This window comes from Sciurus carolinensis, chromosome 9 (genome assembly GCF_902686445.1).
Source record: "Sciurus carolinensis chromosome 9, mSciCar1.2, whole genome shotgun sequence".
Lineage (NCBI taxonomy): Eukaryota > Metazoa > Chordata > Mammalia > Rodentia > Sciuridae > Sciurus > Sciurus carolinensis.
Window position 1 is genome coordinate 28,368,368 of NC_062221.1, and position 15,500 is coordinate 28,383,867.

The 15,500-nt window shown below is 40.6% G+C and overlaps 1 protein-coding gene and 1 pseudogene across 7 annotated transcripts in view; one reads left to right on the forward strand and one right to left on the reverse strand.

The window, feature by feature from the left end:
* The window catches only part of Dag1 (dystroglycan 1), a 67,539-nt gene that overhangs the window by 26,844 nt on the left and 25,195 nt on the right, over positions 1 to 15,500 (reverse strand). The window contains exon 2 of one of the 7 annotated variants that reach the window (XM_047564059.1): positions 13,300 to 13,417. The exons of the other annotated variants lie outside the window; for them this stretch is intronic. The gene's annotated coding sequence lies outside the window, so the exon portion shown is untranslated. The remainder of the gene's footprint in view (positions 1 to 13,299; positions 13,418 to 15,500) is intronic. 7 annotated transcript variants of the gene reach the window in all.
* Positions 8,787 to 9,871, forward strand: LOC124992807 (RNA 3'-terminal phosphate cyclase-like; annotated as a pseudogene).

Consider the following 15,500-nt stretch of genomic DNA (forward strand, 5'->3'; position numbering starts at 1 on the left):
GGTAAAAGCCTGAGATCCTGCCTAAGAGCTGCCAGCACCTGGGAAGAGAGCCCCACAGCACACTAGATTTCATGCAGCACTACTGAGGCAACACTTCCTTCCACAGGTTCTGAAAGTAAAGGAAGAATACCTGAGCAGGAGACCTTCATCAGGCTTCTGGGAATTGAGTATCCAAAGATGAAAGGGCAGTCTAGGGTAAAAACCCAGGGAGCCCCAGACTTTTGAGACTCAACTCAGGGCTGCATCCTCACCTCATCCAGAAGAACCAGAATGAGATGGCATAAAGTCAGCGAGTCCCCCAAATCTCCCAATGTCCAGCCATGTTTCCTTCTTCCCAGAGAAAAAGTTTCACAGTGCTTAAAACTTGCAGACATCTTAACCTAAAGATGAAGAACTTTCAAGTGATGAGCAGAAGTAAAAAGTTTTCTGCAATGCCTAAAAGGTGGTATACTTTGTAAACCAAAATATATAAAAGCTGCCCTGGAGGCAGGTATATTTAAAGTTTATCAGATCAATCAAGAATACAACTACAGAAACAAAACCAATCCATGGACAGGTGCAGTAGCACATGCCTGTAATCCTAGCAACTCAGGAGACTAAGGCAGGAAGATTCCAAGTTCAGAGCCAGCCTCAGTAACTTTGTGAAACACTGTCTCAAAATAAAAAATAAAAAGGGCTAGAGATGTGGTTCAGTGGTTAAGTGCACCTGGGTTCAATCCCTGGTACTGGGGGGAAAAAAAGCAATACATGACTGACAAAGACCTCAGGCATATGAGGCAATTTAGCAGGAAAGGGATACTTCTGGACCTTCCTTTCACCAATACCAATTCCTATCGAGATATAACTGAAGCATACCACTTTGTGGGGAGATGACCATGAGGAACCAGGTCCTTATGACCCCATTCTGTTCAGATAGTCTTGTGCCCCTGAGAAGCACAAAGTCTTATTCTTCTGGAATTCCTTCACCAGGCGAGAAGCAGCTCTATTCCGCTCAGGACACCTCCCCAGAGCTCAGGAGTGTCTCAGGTGCACAGGAGGCCCAGTTAAAAAATGTTTTCCACTCAATAAAAGCAAGGAACGAATGCATATGTAGCACAAACTCAAGTTGCAATAACCTTAACATTTCCTCTAAGTAGAAAAAATCAGAGTGAATAAAATTTTCTGACATTTTAACCTAAAAACTCTGAAAGAACAGCTACTAGTTTTTACTTCCCAAGAATGAAAGAAAAGTTATGAAATTCAACTCATTACTCACCACACAAAGTGAGGGCAGAGGCAGTTCACTCCACCTCTCCCAAAAACCCTCTATTCTCCAACAGGTATGTTACCTAAAAACAGTGCTTATGCTGTCAAACTGCTACCATTCACCCTTGTAACTAAAAAATTTAAATAAAATGGGATTTTCATTTAAAAAATAATAATAAAATAATAAAATTCTATGTCCCTGTTTTAAATGGTTTTAGGAAAGGTAAAAAGCAGAAACCTTAAGTCAACAAACAATATAGGGTCTAACAAAAGGCTTCTTTGTTCAGACACTCAGAAGTTAAAATTAAATATAAACTGTCAGTCTAATAATATAAAAATTCTGGAAGGTTTACAAGTTTAAAACAGCTCAATCTGATGGCCAATAGGATGTACGTAACACAATGAAAAACAAGAGTGAAGTCATTGTTTATTTGGATTCCAAAAAAGAACTTTTGCACTCCTTAACATCAAATAAGGAAGATATTAAGGCAAGTCACTGGTGAAAATTCAAGGTATTCCCCTAAAATTGTTCTTGGCTCAAGAGGTAGATGAGATTTCTCTGCCACCAGGCAAGTTCCTACCTGGCCTTCTGGTGATATGGGACCATCAACAGTGGTTGTAGGGCTGGGGATATAGCTCAGTTGGTAGAGTGCCTGCCTCACAAGCACAAGACCCTGGGTTCAATCCCCAGCACCGCCGAAAAAGAAGATTAAAAAAAAAAAAACACACAACAGTGTAGCCATCAGGGAACTGGAGGACCAACCAAAGGGAGCCAAGGTCACATATACAGCAAGAGATCTGATTCTAAGGTTAAAAAAAAAAAAAAAGTGAGACAGCCCAGCCCTGTGGTGCATGCCTGTAATTCCAGTGACTCAGAAGGCTGAGGCAGGAGGATTGTAACTCCAAAGCCAGCCTCAGGGGCTGGGGCCACAGCTCAATAATACAGTACTTGCCTAACACTACATATAAATAAAGATCCATCATCACCAAAAAATATTTTTGTAAAAAAGTCAGCCTCAGCAACTTAGTGAAACCCTGTCTCAAAATAAAAACTGGGAATGTGACTCAGTGTTTGAGCACCCTTAGGTTCAATCCCTGATACCAAAAAAAAAAAAAAAAAAAAAAGGTGTGGGAGAGAAAACTATCAACTCTGAAAAGCAAGCACCACATAACAATCCATCAAACAGAAAAGCTAACTTCGAACACTTCTCTCACTTGGAAAATTTGTGCAAATTCTCACTTACCACAGATACCAAAAGGAAGGATCCACAAAAGGCAGTAATTTCTGCTGATAGTAGTTTGATTTTTTCCAGTAAAAGCAGGAAGGAAGAAGCAAAGCTTTAACACCTGGGTATAAATTCACTCAGATGCAAACATGGTTTTAGAGAAAGGGAAGGAAGAAATAGTTCAAAATCCAGAACTAAACAGCTGTTCCCCACTGGACCACAGTTTTAATAAGTAGATCTGTAGATTTTTAATGTTTTGTCATGGAGCTCACTGAAACACAACTCCTCTACATTCCACTGAACTCCATATGCAGCAGTTAAACATTACTCACTATGAATGGTATACTTAAACTGTTCAGACGGTAATTTTTTTGAGTTTTTTAAAATATATTGATGCATTTAATTATAAATAATGGGATTCATTGTGCCATATCTGCACATGCACATAATTTGATCACATACTCTAAGTACATACCTCTCCTCTACCCGCTTTTCTTTTTTAATTTTTTTTGTAGTTGTAGATGGACAGAATGCCTTTATTTTATTTGTTTATTTTTATGTGGTACTAAAGATTGAACCTAATCCCTCACATATGCTACACAAGCACTCTGTCACTAAGCTACAGTCTCAGCTCCTACCCACTTTTCTTTACAATTAAATTTTGTTTTAGGTTAAGAATGTGGCTCAATGCTACAAAGAGCATGCTTATTAGCATACACAAAGCCCTGGGTTCAATCCCCAGCACTGAAACACACACACAAAAATGTTTTTAAATGATTAAGATGGTGTATTTTATGTTTTATATACTTTACCATAGTAAGTAAATAAATATTTTAGAAAACATTACTCAAGCCGGGTGTGGTGGTGTATGCTTATAACCCAAGCAATTCAGGAGGCTGAGGCAGGAGGATTTCAAGTTCAAGGCCAGTCTCAGCAACTTAATGAGGCCCTAAGCAACTTAGTAAGACCCTGTTGCAAAAGAAAAAATTTAGAAAGGTCTGGAGATGTAACTAAGTGGTAAAGCACCCCTGGGTTCAATCCCCAGTTTCAAAAAAGGAAAAAAGAAAGAAAAGAAACCATTACTCAGGATTGAGGGGTGACTCAGTGGTAGACCACTTGCCTAGCACATGCAAGGCCTTGGGTTCAATGCCCAGTCACATAAAAAGAAGAAAGAAACAAATGAACAAGTGAACATTACTCAGAATCACACCAATCAGACTTTAGGAAAAAAACACTTCAGGGGACTTTGGGAATATGTCCCCATGATGACACAGCCCAGTCTTTTAACTGCCAGAGTCCAAGAAGGTCATTGAGAATGGAAAAGATTAAATTGAGCCCAAAGGACCCATCCTAACCATCCATTTGTATGCAGCAGCAAGAGTGGGAGATGGGATGAAGGTGGAGGAACAAGTGTGAGGGGTAGATGGCCTGCCTCAGCAGAATCCAAGCGGATGAATTATCACTTGTGTGGTATCCAAAAACCCAACTAAAGCAAACTACAATTGTTAAGACAGTCCAACAATTAATATTTCAGCACATATTTACTGACTATCTACCCTGTACTAGGTATAAGATTTCATTTGCTATGCATAGTCTTTCCAAATTTCATACAAAAATATTCAATTAAGATTTACACACATTAGCCAGGAGTGACAAAGCAGGTCTCTAATCCCAGCAACTCAAAAGGGTGAGGCAGGAGTATCACAAGTTCAAAGCCAGCCTCAGCAATCTAGTGAGAGGCAAAAGTCTGCAATCCCAATGACTCAGGAAGCTGAGGCATGAGGATCACATGTTTGAGGCCAGCATGGGTAATGTAGCAAGACATTTTATCTCAAAATAAAAATAATAATTAAAAAAAAAAAAAAGAGCTGGGAATGTAGCTCAGTAATAAAGATCCCTGGGATCAATCCCCAGTACCTTAAGGAAAAAAAAATTTACATACATTACCAAATCACAAAACAGAAATGGTAATAAATTAAGTACAGTCAATCACCACATAACGATGTTCTAAAAAGCCTCTATGACAGTAGCCCTGCAAGAGTGCCATGGAGCTGATTCCTATCACCTGGTCATAGCACAATACATTTCTCATATGTTTGTGGTAATACTGATGTAAACAAACCTGACTCACTGCCAGTTGCATGAAAGTACAGCATAAGACTGAGGATGTGGTTCAGTGGTAGAGCACTTGCTTACCATGTGAGGCTGAATGCAATTCCCAGCACTGCCAAAACAACAACAACAAAAAGTTAACTGTCAAACAGTCCTGGGCAAGTCCTTTCGGAAAGTATTCTGGGGCTGGGTACAGCATTTGCCTGGCATGTACAAAGCCATGGGTTTGATCCTCAGCACAGCAAAAACAACGAAAAAGCACAGAAGGTATTCCAGAAGAAGACACTGCTACAATAGGAGATGAAAGATCCATAAGTATATTGCCCCTGAAGACCTCCCAGTGGGACAAGACGTGGGGGTGAAAGACAGTGACGATGATGATTCTAAGCCTGTATAGGCATAGGCTAATGTGTTTTTAACAACAATAACAAAAAAGTTTAAAAACAAAGAAGTTTAAAAAGAAAAAAAATCATAGAATGAGAATATAAAGAAAATATTTTTTGTCTAGCTTTACAACACATTTGTGTTGTTATTACAACAGTGAAAAGTTGTTTTTAATTTTAAAGTTTATAAAGTAAAAAAGTTGCAGTAAGCTAAGGTTATTGCTGAAGAATTTTTAAATTTATAAATTTAAGGTAGCTGAAGCACACAGTGTTACAAAGTCTGAAGTAGTATAAGGTCCTAGGCCTTCGTATTCACTGACTCACTCATAGCAACTTCCAGTACTGCAAGTTCCAATCACGCTAAGTGCCCTACACTATCCCTTCTTGACTGATAGATTGATTCACTGATTGCAGTATTGAGGATTGAACCCAGGGGTGTTCTATCACTGAACTACATCTTCGGTTCTTTTTTATTTTGAGACAGAATCTCACTAAGTTGCTGAGGCTGATATCAAACTTGCAATTCTCTGTTTCAGCCTCCCAAGTCACTGGGATTATAGGCATACACTAACACACCTGGCTCCTCTTTTAATATTTCACGTGGTATTTCTATTGTACCTTTCATATGATTAAACACACATAACTGTGCTACAACAGCCTATATTATTTGGTGCAGGGACATGCTATACAAGTCTGTAGTCTAACACCAATAAGCTATATCAGATAATCTAGAAATGCAATAGGCTGTACCACCTAATTTTGCATAAGTACACTCTGTGACATTCACATAACAAAACTCTTAATACATTTCTCAGAATGAATCCTCATTAAGTGACCCACAAATGTAGGCTAATATAAACAGGCATCTTCCAAGTAAGTACTTACTGGAAACTAAAATTTACTTTTTGACACACCAAGTTACCCCTCATTATCCTATCCCCTCAGACAAAGAAAGTGCGGCTACACTGTGAGGCAGGATCGTCAATGTCTGTTGTGGTCAAAGGTGAAAGATGAGAGCTGCCCTGAGAGGAAAAAAAGGAGAACCACCCACTGTCCAGGTATTAACAGCATTTACTCTGCTGTTCCCTCCCCAACCAGGTAACTGGCACAGAGCAGGTATTTGGCAGACTTCTGCACAGTACAGAGAAAAACCTAAAGGCAATGACCACCTGATTTCATATTTTCAAGTTAAAAGCTGAGATTTCTGATTTTTTTCTATTACACTTCAAAAGAAAAAAATATCAGCACCACAACTGTAAACTCATATGCTAACCTGGCTTTAATATATTGTTTGGCAAGTGTGATGGCTGCTCGCCTTCCTGACCTAATCAAACTTCAAAGCAGAGGAATGAGATGAAATGTCAGCATGGTGTCAGTCATCCCCAGCTCCCTGCTCTGCCCCACTCCCATATAACTGCAGTGGCTGACCCTGTCAGCAGCCCTAAAATGTATGAGTGGGACCCATAGCCCAATGCCTCAAGAGCCAAACAAGAGCGCTCCAGCCCCTGATGACTGTAAATTCTTGCAAGTTCACTATAAGGCATCATTATACTGAGTATTTAAACAAATATTTCAACTTTCAGTGTTTAAAGCTGTGACCTACTTTGAGTCACATTCTTTTTTTGGCCACATTCTTAAAAGTTTGATCATTAATAAAATTTCTTTCTTGCCAGAAACTGCTAGATCAACACTCCTTGTTTATAAAAGGACAAGACAAGACAGGCATAGTAGCACATGACTGCAATCCCACCGATTAGGAGGTTGAAGCACAATTGAAAAGTTTGAGGCCAGTCTCCCAACTTAGCAAGACCTTGTCTCAAAAAAGTAAAAAATGACTGGGGAGCTGGGCATGGTGGCACAAACCTGTGATCTCAGTGACTTGGGAGGCTGAGACAACAGGATCACTAGTTTAAGACCAGTTTAAGCAACTTAGTGAGGTTCTAAGCAATTTGGCAAGACCCTGCCTCAAAACAAAAAATGAAAAATAAAATGGGCTAGAGATGTGGTTCAGTAGTTAAGTGCCCCTGGATTAAATTCCTAGTATAGCAAAAACCTTTTAAAAATTAAAAACAAAAGGACAAGACAAAAGGCGCACCCATTGCCTTTGCTCAGGATTTCCTACTAGCAGAATTCCTTCCCTTCCACAGATGACTCTAATTGGCCCTTTCACCTGCTTCAATTTTGCCACAGCTGCAAATCCTGAATAATCAGAAATTCCTCTGGTAGTATTAGGTGTGTACTTTCAAATGCTGGAACAAAACAACCAAAAGACAACTTTGTAGACTCCTAAAATCCCTGCTCTGTAAAGAAAGCTATGGCCACTCTATGACTAGGTATTAAAGTGGTGGGCCAGACCAATGGTGAGCAAAACTAGGATGTCTGCTATGTCTGACCTCAGAATAGGCTTTCTTAGAGCTACCCAAAAGCACCAACTCCCAGTAAACTGATGATGGCAAGACTCTTTGGGCAGGCCCTGCCAGCTCCCATGCTGCTAGCTTTCCCTGGCAAAGATGCTGATTTGTTCATTAAGGGTTACAGTACATATCCAGAAAAGTATATCCAGTTTAGGCACTTCTATGCTAAATAACACTGAAAACACCCAAGTGCTCTCCTCTTCCCTTAAAGCCACAGGACAACCCAGCCACTGTCTGCCATACTGGATTTATACCTAGGTTAGTATGAAGAAATCTTTGCTCTCACCTCCTACTGTCTCCACTTTTTCTTTCTACCATATTTGATCATTCCCTTAACAGAGATGAAAAGTGGACTTCTACTCTGTAGTAATTATAAATTAATTCTTGTATTTAAGAACCCAAGGATTAAAAACTAAAGGCAAAAAAATAAGGGAATGATAATGCTTTCTTATCAAAACCTACAGCCTATCTTATCAAAAGGGTGCAGCTATAATTTACAAGTTCCCAAATACTTTGTAGCAACAGCTACAAAGCAGTTTTCAGTGGTGACCCAAATCTACTGATACATGGATGATGTTTTCTTCTTCCAAATAGTCTTGGGGGTTCTCTTGAATTTCCGTCGGACCACTGTCAAGCATGGATGGACCCCCATGGTCCAAGTGGACAGAGATCCCACCAGCCTACAGCTTAATCCTTCAGATGCTTTATCTTCATTTCTCACAAAAGCTTCAATTAGCTTTTATGTGAGCACATAAGTACCCTACAGAATTTCTCTCAGTCTTTATGTAAAGTGTTATTTGTACCAGGATCTAATCAAAGAACCTCTTTTGTAAATGGAAAATTAATTTTATGTCTTCTTGTTGTGTATTTAGTGAATATTTTTAATCATCCACATTTAACAAGTGTATTTTTAAAAAATGTTTTAAGTTGTAGATGGACACACCTTTATTTATTTATTTTTATGTGGTGCTGAGGATCAAACCCAGTGCCTCACATGTGCTAAGCAAGCACTCTTACCACTGAGCTACATATAACCCCAGCCCCATCTGGTGAATCTTAAATCTTAAGTTCTGTGGTCTTAAGAATAAATGTAACCAGGGCTGGGGCTGGGGCTCAGTGGCAGAACCCTTGCCCAGCACATGGGAGGCACTGGGTTCGATTCTCAGCACCACATATAAACAAATAAAATAAAGGTTCATTGCCAACTAAAAAAAATTTTTAAAAACCTAACCAGGAGCCAGGAATTTCTTTACATTTATCTCATGCTAAAGATGACTCTAAGAAAGAGGTGCGGGGCATCTATTCTTTCTGCAACAAAGGCGTGGTGGTTGTGGGCCAGGCCGCAGGGCGCCTACCAGTAGGGCACCTCCCACGGTGGGGCAGTGGGTGGAGGTCCACGCGGGATCATGGAAGGGAGTGGCCAGATCCTCAGGGTCTCCACCGCCCTCAGCTGCCTCCTGGGGCCTCCCCTTGCAGGTGCAGAAGATCCAAGCAGGCCACAGCATGGGGGCGGGGGGGCTGAGTATTATGACCTGGAGGTCTCAACATTTATCTGGACTGGAAATGATTCGAGATTTGTGTGATGGGCAACTGGAGGGGGCAGAAATTGGCTCAAGAGAAGTAACCTTCATACCAGAGAAGATCAAAGGTGGAATCCACACAGCAGATACCAAGACAGCAGGGAATGTGTGCCTCTTGATGCAGGTTTCAATGCCATGTGTTCTGTTTGCTGCTTCTCCATCAGAACTTCGTTTGAAAGGTGGAACTAATGCTGAAATGGCACCACGGATCAACTACACAGTGATGGTCTTCAAGCCAATTGTTGAAAAATTTGGTTTTAAATTTAAATGTGACATTAAAATGAGGGGCTATTATCCAAAAGGTGGAAGTGAAATGACTGTCCGAATGTCACCAGTTACACAGTTGAACCCAATAAATTTAACTGATCATGGCTCTGTGACTAAGATATATGGAAGAGCTTTGTTGCTGGTGTCTTGCCATTTAAAGTAGCAATTTAAAGTAGATATGGCAGCACAGCTGTGAGATGTATCAGAAAAGAGATCAGGGATCTATATGTTAACATTCAGCCTGTTCAGGAACCTAAAGACGAAGCACTTGGCAATGGAAATGGAATAATCACTATTGCTGAGACATCCACTGGCTGTTTGCAGGACCATCACTTGGGAAGCGAGCTGTAAATGCAGACGTCGTTGGGACTGACGTTGCTGAAATGCTGTTAGCTAACCTTAGACATGGTGGAACTGTAGATGAGTTTCTGCAAGACCAGCTTATTTCCATGGCATTGGACAATGGAGTTTCCAGAATAAAAACAGGACCAGTTACACTCCATACACAAACCACTATACATTTTGCCAAACAACTAACAAAGGCTAAATTTACTGTGAAGAAATCAGAAGATGAAGAAGATGCCTCTAGAGACACTTATATTATTGAATGCCAAGAAACTGGGATGAGAAATCCAAATCTATAGGGTATTTACCTCTTAAACAATACCTCAGTGTTGTATTGCACTAACTTATTTCATGCATACTACAAAACAATGAATATTATTAAAGGACCTGACTAAATTTGGATATGAAGTATGATGTTCTAGATTTACTGAAAGTGCTTCATCAAATTAATCTTACTTTGAATATCTCCTGAGATATGGGCAATAAAATGTAAGAATTGATGGATATGTATGATAGCCAATTTCAATATTAAATTATTAAAATATTCTTTAGGGCTTGGGATATAGCTCAGTTGGTAGAGTGCTTGCCTGTCAAGTACAAGGCCCTGGGTTCAATCCCCAGCACCACAAAAAAAAAAAAAAAAAAAATTCTTTATACTCGGAAAAAAAAAAAGATGACTCAATTTCTTAACAACATGGTCCTCTTAACAAGCTGACTCCTCATAGAACTATGGGAGATAGTCACTGCCCTACCTGCTCAGAATTTCCTTGGTATGAGGGTATAGAATTTATCTGATAAAACAGGATTTGGCCTCTGGTCTCTCCATCTACTTATTCCTTGATGACATTTTTGTAGGGGGGAATAAAAGATGTAGAGATAAGTAGAACAGTGACCAACAGGGGCTGGAGAGAAGCCCTTTATCTTTGCGAAGTGATTTATCGTAAGGCAACAAGACATGGTGGGCTTGAAACATTTTTTACTGGCTGAGAAAATGGTTACAAAAACCGCAGTCCTCTGTAGGATCTTACAAACCTCTCTGTTACTACTCACCCTACTCACTTGGTTCAGAAGTAAAGGGGAAGGAGGAAAATAGGAAACCACAGGCTACTCTGAAATGCTTCTCTTCCCAAGAGAGGGAGCAGCCCTCCAGTACTCTGCCAGTCTTAGACAATCACCTGCCACTTCTAGCAAATACTTAGATGAAAACCCAGACTTCTTTGGGACAAGGAACTAAAAACAGCACATTCACCAGTTGCCAGCAGAATTTGACAAAAATTTGTTTTTTTAAATCAAGCTCTCTCTATAAACTGATCCACAAAGACGTCTCAAAAAAGTCACTCTAGACTTGCAAAGAGGTCACATGCAAAAGAGCTAAAAAACAGGAAGTTCCCCAGCACACACATGACCCCAGAGTCTCCACTCCTCACACTCCAAGGACTAGTGTAGCAGCTTATATGTGTGTGTGTGTGTGTGTGTGTGTGTGTGTGTGTGTGTGTGTTTGGGGCAGGGGAGGGGTCTGTCCTATGACGCTAACTTAAAGAAAGCTAGTTTGCAAATCCAACTTTCAAATTAGTTACAATTCATCTACAGATTTCAGTTATCTTTTCAGTTCTTATAGGTTGATTAGTAAGTATTACATTATTTTTTTCCAGTGCTGGAGATCAAACCCAAGTCCTTACACATGCTAGGCAAGTACTCTATCCTTGAGCTATACTACAAGCCCCTAAGTATTCAACTGGACACTGACCATAGGGCTAGGGAAGTAACAAGGCCTTCATCTGCACAGGTATCATCAGCACCTCAGAGAGAATCCATGTGGACCTGTACTGGTTATTTCTGTTGCAGGTCCTGCTAGGTGATACCACAACACTAAGCACAGTGACTGTGCTCAAGGCCAGCAAATGGTTGGAACATGGCACTTACTGCAGGTCTGGACACAGCTGGCATTAAATCATTTCCAAAACATTCTGAAGGCAAGTGAACCTGTTTGAACCTCATCTATCCCTCAACAGGAAAGCTACAGTCCCTGTCCAACATAAACTCAGCCATGGCTGTCTTCTCAGTATACAACAGTCAAGGGGTCAGTGATTAAAAGGGATTCAGAACTCCTAAAAACAGAGTGACAGTCAGTACAAGTATAAGCAGAAATAGTAATATTTTTGGCCAACTAGATTTGTTTTTATTATTTCCTACATTATGTCTAATTCTACTCTCAGAACCTTGTTTTCTAAGCAAATGCAGAATAAAATATAATACAACAATAATCAACAGCATGAATAGAGATAACTTGGCAAGTGACAAATTAGTGATACTTGATATTTGTTTCACTCTTTAGATGAAAGACACAGAATAAATATCAAAGAAACACCTACTGTTTGCTTCTACAATAATTACTTTTCCTCTTTTATCATAAGCACTTTGCTATAACAAAGAAACATGCAATAAAAATCACATTTTCAGTCAGGCATGGTGGCGCATGACCGTAATCCCAGCAGCTCAGGAAGCTGAGGCAGGAGAATGGCAAATTCAAAGCCAGTCTCAGCAAAAGTGAGGCAGTATGTAACTCAGTGAGACACTGTCTCAAAATATAAAACAGGGCTGGGGATGTGGCTCAGTGGTTGAGTGCCCCTGAGTTCAAGCCCCGATATAAAAAAAAAAAAAAAAAAAAAGGGAATCACATTTTCTTAAAGCTTTTTTTTTTTCCAGGGGAGGTAACCCAGGATTGAACCCAGAGACATTTACCACTGAGCTACATCCCAGTCCTTTTTTATTTTGAGAAAGGGTCTCACTAAGTTGCTTAGGGTCTTGCTAAGTTGCTGAGACTGGCCTCAAACTTGCAATCCTCCTGCCTCAGATTCCCAAGCCGCTGGGATCATAGGGGTATGCCACCATGAATTGCTTTTGATGATTTTTAGTCAATTAACTATGACCACCTACTCAGTATCAGACACTGTCCCACCTTACTCCTATTCATCTACTTTTTTGGGGGGACAGGGGCACAAGACTGTGTGGCAGAGGGTTGCCAGCAATTGAACCCAGGGTCACTTAACCACTGAACCACATCCCCAGCACTTTTTATTTTTTAACTTGAGACAGGGTCTCACTGAGTTGCTTAAGGTCTTACTAAATTGCTGAGGCTGGCCTTGAACTTACAATCCTCCTGCCTCGGCGTCCTCAGCCACTGGATTACAGGCATGCACCACTATGCCCAGCCTATCCATCTACTCTTTAACTGCAACTCTCTTCCATTATTGTTTTGATCTCTTCACAAATGAAGAACTCTATAAAATGAAAAAGCTATCTTAGAGAATCAAGTCTGAAGAAAAACTACATGAACTTCTGTTTCTCAATAAAAGTTCTCCCTACCAGTCTAGGTGGAAAGCTCCTTAAGGGTTGAGGCAGGGTCTATTTCACCTGGGTCCTGGGATCTGAACTGGTTCAGTGGGGACTAGACGGCAGGGCCTGTCCAGGATTAAAGCAGGTAAAGGTCAGTACCAATCTGGGTAAGCCAAAGACTCAAAACAGAACTTCCACTTCCTGGAAAGTGTGTCCATTCAAGAGCACTGGGAGGAGGATGGGGAGGATCTGGGCAGATACCTGCTTTTCTTTGACCTATACTGGAAGATGGATACGATGTCACCACCCGATAATTAAGGTCAAGACCCACTTTTCCAGTTAAGTTCAAAAATAGATCAAAGACATGTCAGAGTGAGTACTGGTTCCTTACCTCCTATGCTCCTTCTTTCACCAGTTATTTCTCCACTCCCACCACAAGCCTTGGCCAGCACTGTCCCAGGTTCCTGGCTCATGGTTGACTTCTGGTCACTCTGCTTTGGGCTCCACTCCTGCACAAGCAGGAACATCAAATCATTGCCCACTCAGCCTGCTGAACTAAGGTTTGTCTACTTATTCTCAGGACTGAACTTCAAGCTATCCTTCTCCTAAAAGAATACCCTTCCTTCACTACTCCACGAATGCTTTTCCTTCTAAGCATGCTCCATCCCAGTCACCATTCAACAATGAGCACATTCTCCTGAACATAACTATGCTCCATTTAACCTGGAGTGCTCACTCCTACGACATCCGTCCTTCAACAAACCAGTCCTTCAACAGAACAGATGGTTACATAAGTATTTGGTCAATAAATTAATACAAATCAATGTTTTTCCTTAAATGTGGCTCCATAGTTGGGCATGGTAGTGCATGCCTGTAATCCCAGTAATTCAGAAGGCTAAGGTGGGAGGATCCCAAGTTCAAGACCAGCTTTAGCAACATAGCAAAGTCCTAAGCAACTTAGTGAGACCCTGTCTCAAAAGGAAATAAGGCTGGTGATGTGGCTTAATGGTTAAGCAACCCTGGGTTCAAGTCTGGGTACCCCACCCAAAAAAAGAAAATTGGTTCCATAACAAAATTTATTCCTTCCCTTTGCTTTACTACTTTGAAAAGACTTGGTATTTTCCAATGTCAGGCAGAAGAACTCATCTGAGGAAGACAATTATCAAGGAAGTGAGCTTTAGGTGGCCTCAGATGAGGGTTGTCTGCCATCTGTTGTTAGCTGGGAACTCCCAACTAATGGGCAGCTTTAATGGCACCTTATGAATGTCTAGTTCTGCCTCTATGAGACTAGCTAAGTTTTTCTTTCCTTTTTGATAGTTGCTGGGGATTGAACCCAGGGCCTCACTCATGCTAGATAAGTACTCTACCACTAAGTTACACTACACTCCCAACCCTAAGTTTCTTAATTGGACGAAAGGCACAAGTTCTGCTACTCTCCAGAGCAGTGGCTCTAAATCCTGGCCACATGTTAGAACCACCCAGGCAAGGCATTTAAAAAGTTTATCCTAGGGGTTGGGGCTGTGGCTCAGTGGTAGAGAACATGCCTAGCAAGCATGAGGCACTGCATCTGATCCTCAGTGCCACATAAAAATAAATAAATAAAATAGAGGTATTGTGTCCAGTTACAACTAAAAATACAATAAAATAAAATTTTTAAGTTTATTCTAGCCACACATGGTGGCAACGCCTATAATGACAGCAAATCAGGACTGAAACAGAAGGATCACAAGTTTGAGGCCAGCCTCAGCAATTTAATGATACCCTGTCTCAAAAATAAATAAATAAGCCATGTGCAGCAGTACACGTCTGTAATCTCAGCAACTTGGAAGGATGAAGCAGGAGGATCATGGGTTCAAACCCAGCCTCAGCAAAGGTGAAGCCCTAAGCAACTCAGTGAGACCCTATCTCTAAATAAAACACAAGATAGGGCTGGGGATGTATGTGGCTCAATAGTTGATTGACCATGAGTTCAATCCCCGGTGGCGGGGTGCGGGGGTGGAAGCATACAAAATAAATAAATAGAGGGGCTGGGGTTGTGGCTCAGTGGTAGAGTGAGTGCTTGTCTGGTACATGTGAGGCAGTGGGTTCCATCCTCAGCACCACATAAAAATAAATAAATAAAACAAAGATATGTGTCCATCTACAACTAAAAAAATTTTTTTAAATAAACAGATAGATAGATGTATCTCAGCAACAAAGCACCCCTGGGTTCAATTCCCAGTATTAAAAAAAAAAAAAAAAAAAAAATCAGAATAATGAGGCAGAAGGATTGCAAGTTCAAGACCAGCCTGGGTAACTTAGCAAGATTCCATCTCAAAACAAAATTTAAAAATGTTTATTCCTGGGAGCCAGGCATGGTGGTACATGCCTATATCTCAGTGACTAACGAAGCTGAAGAAGAAAGATCACAAGTTAGAGACCAAACTCAGCAGAGTTTAACAAGACCCTGAGCAACTCAGAGATCCTGTCACAAAATAAATAAAGAGGGCTGAGGATATAGCTTAAATGGTACAGCACCCAAGTTCATCCCTAGTATCACCAAAAAAATAATAAATGAAAATAAATAAGTCAAGTGTGCTTATAACCCACATG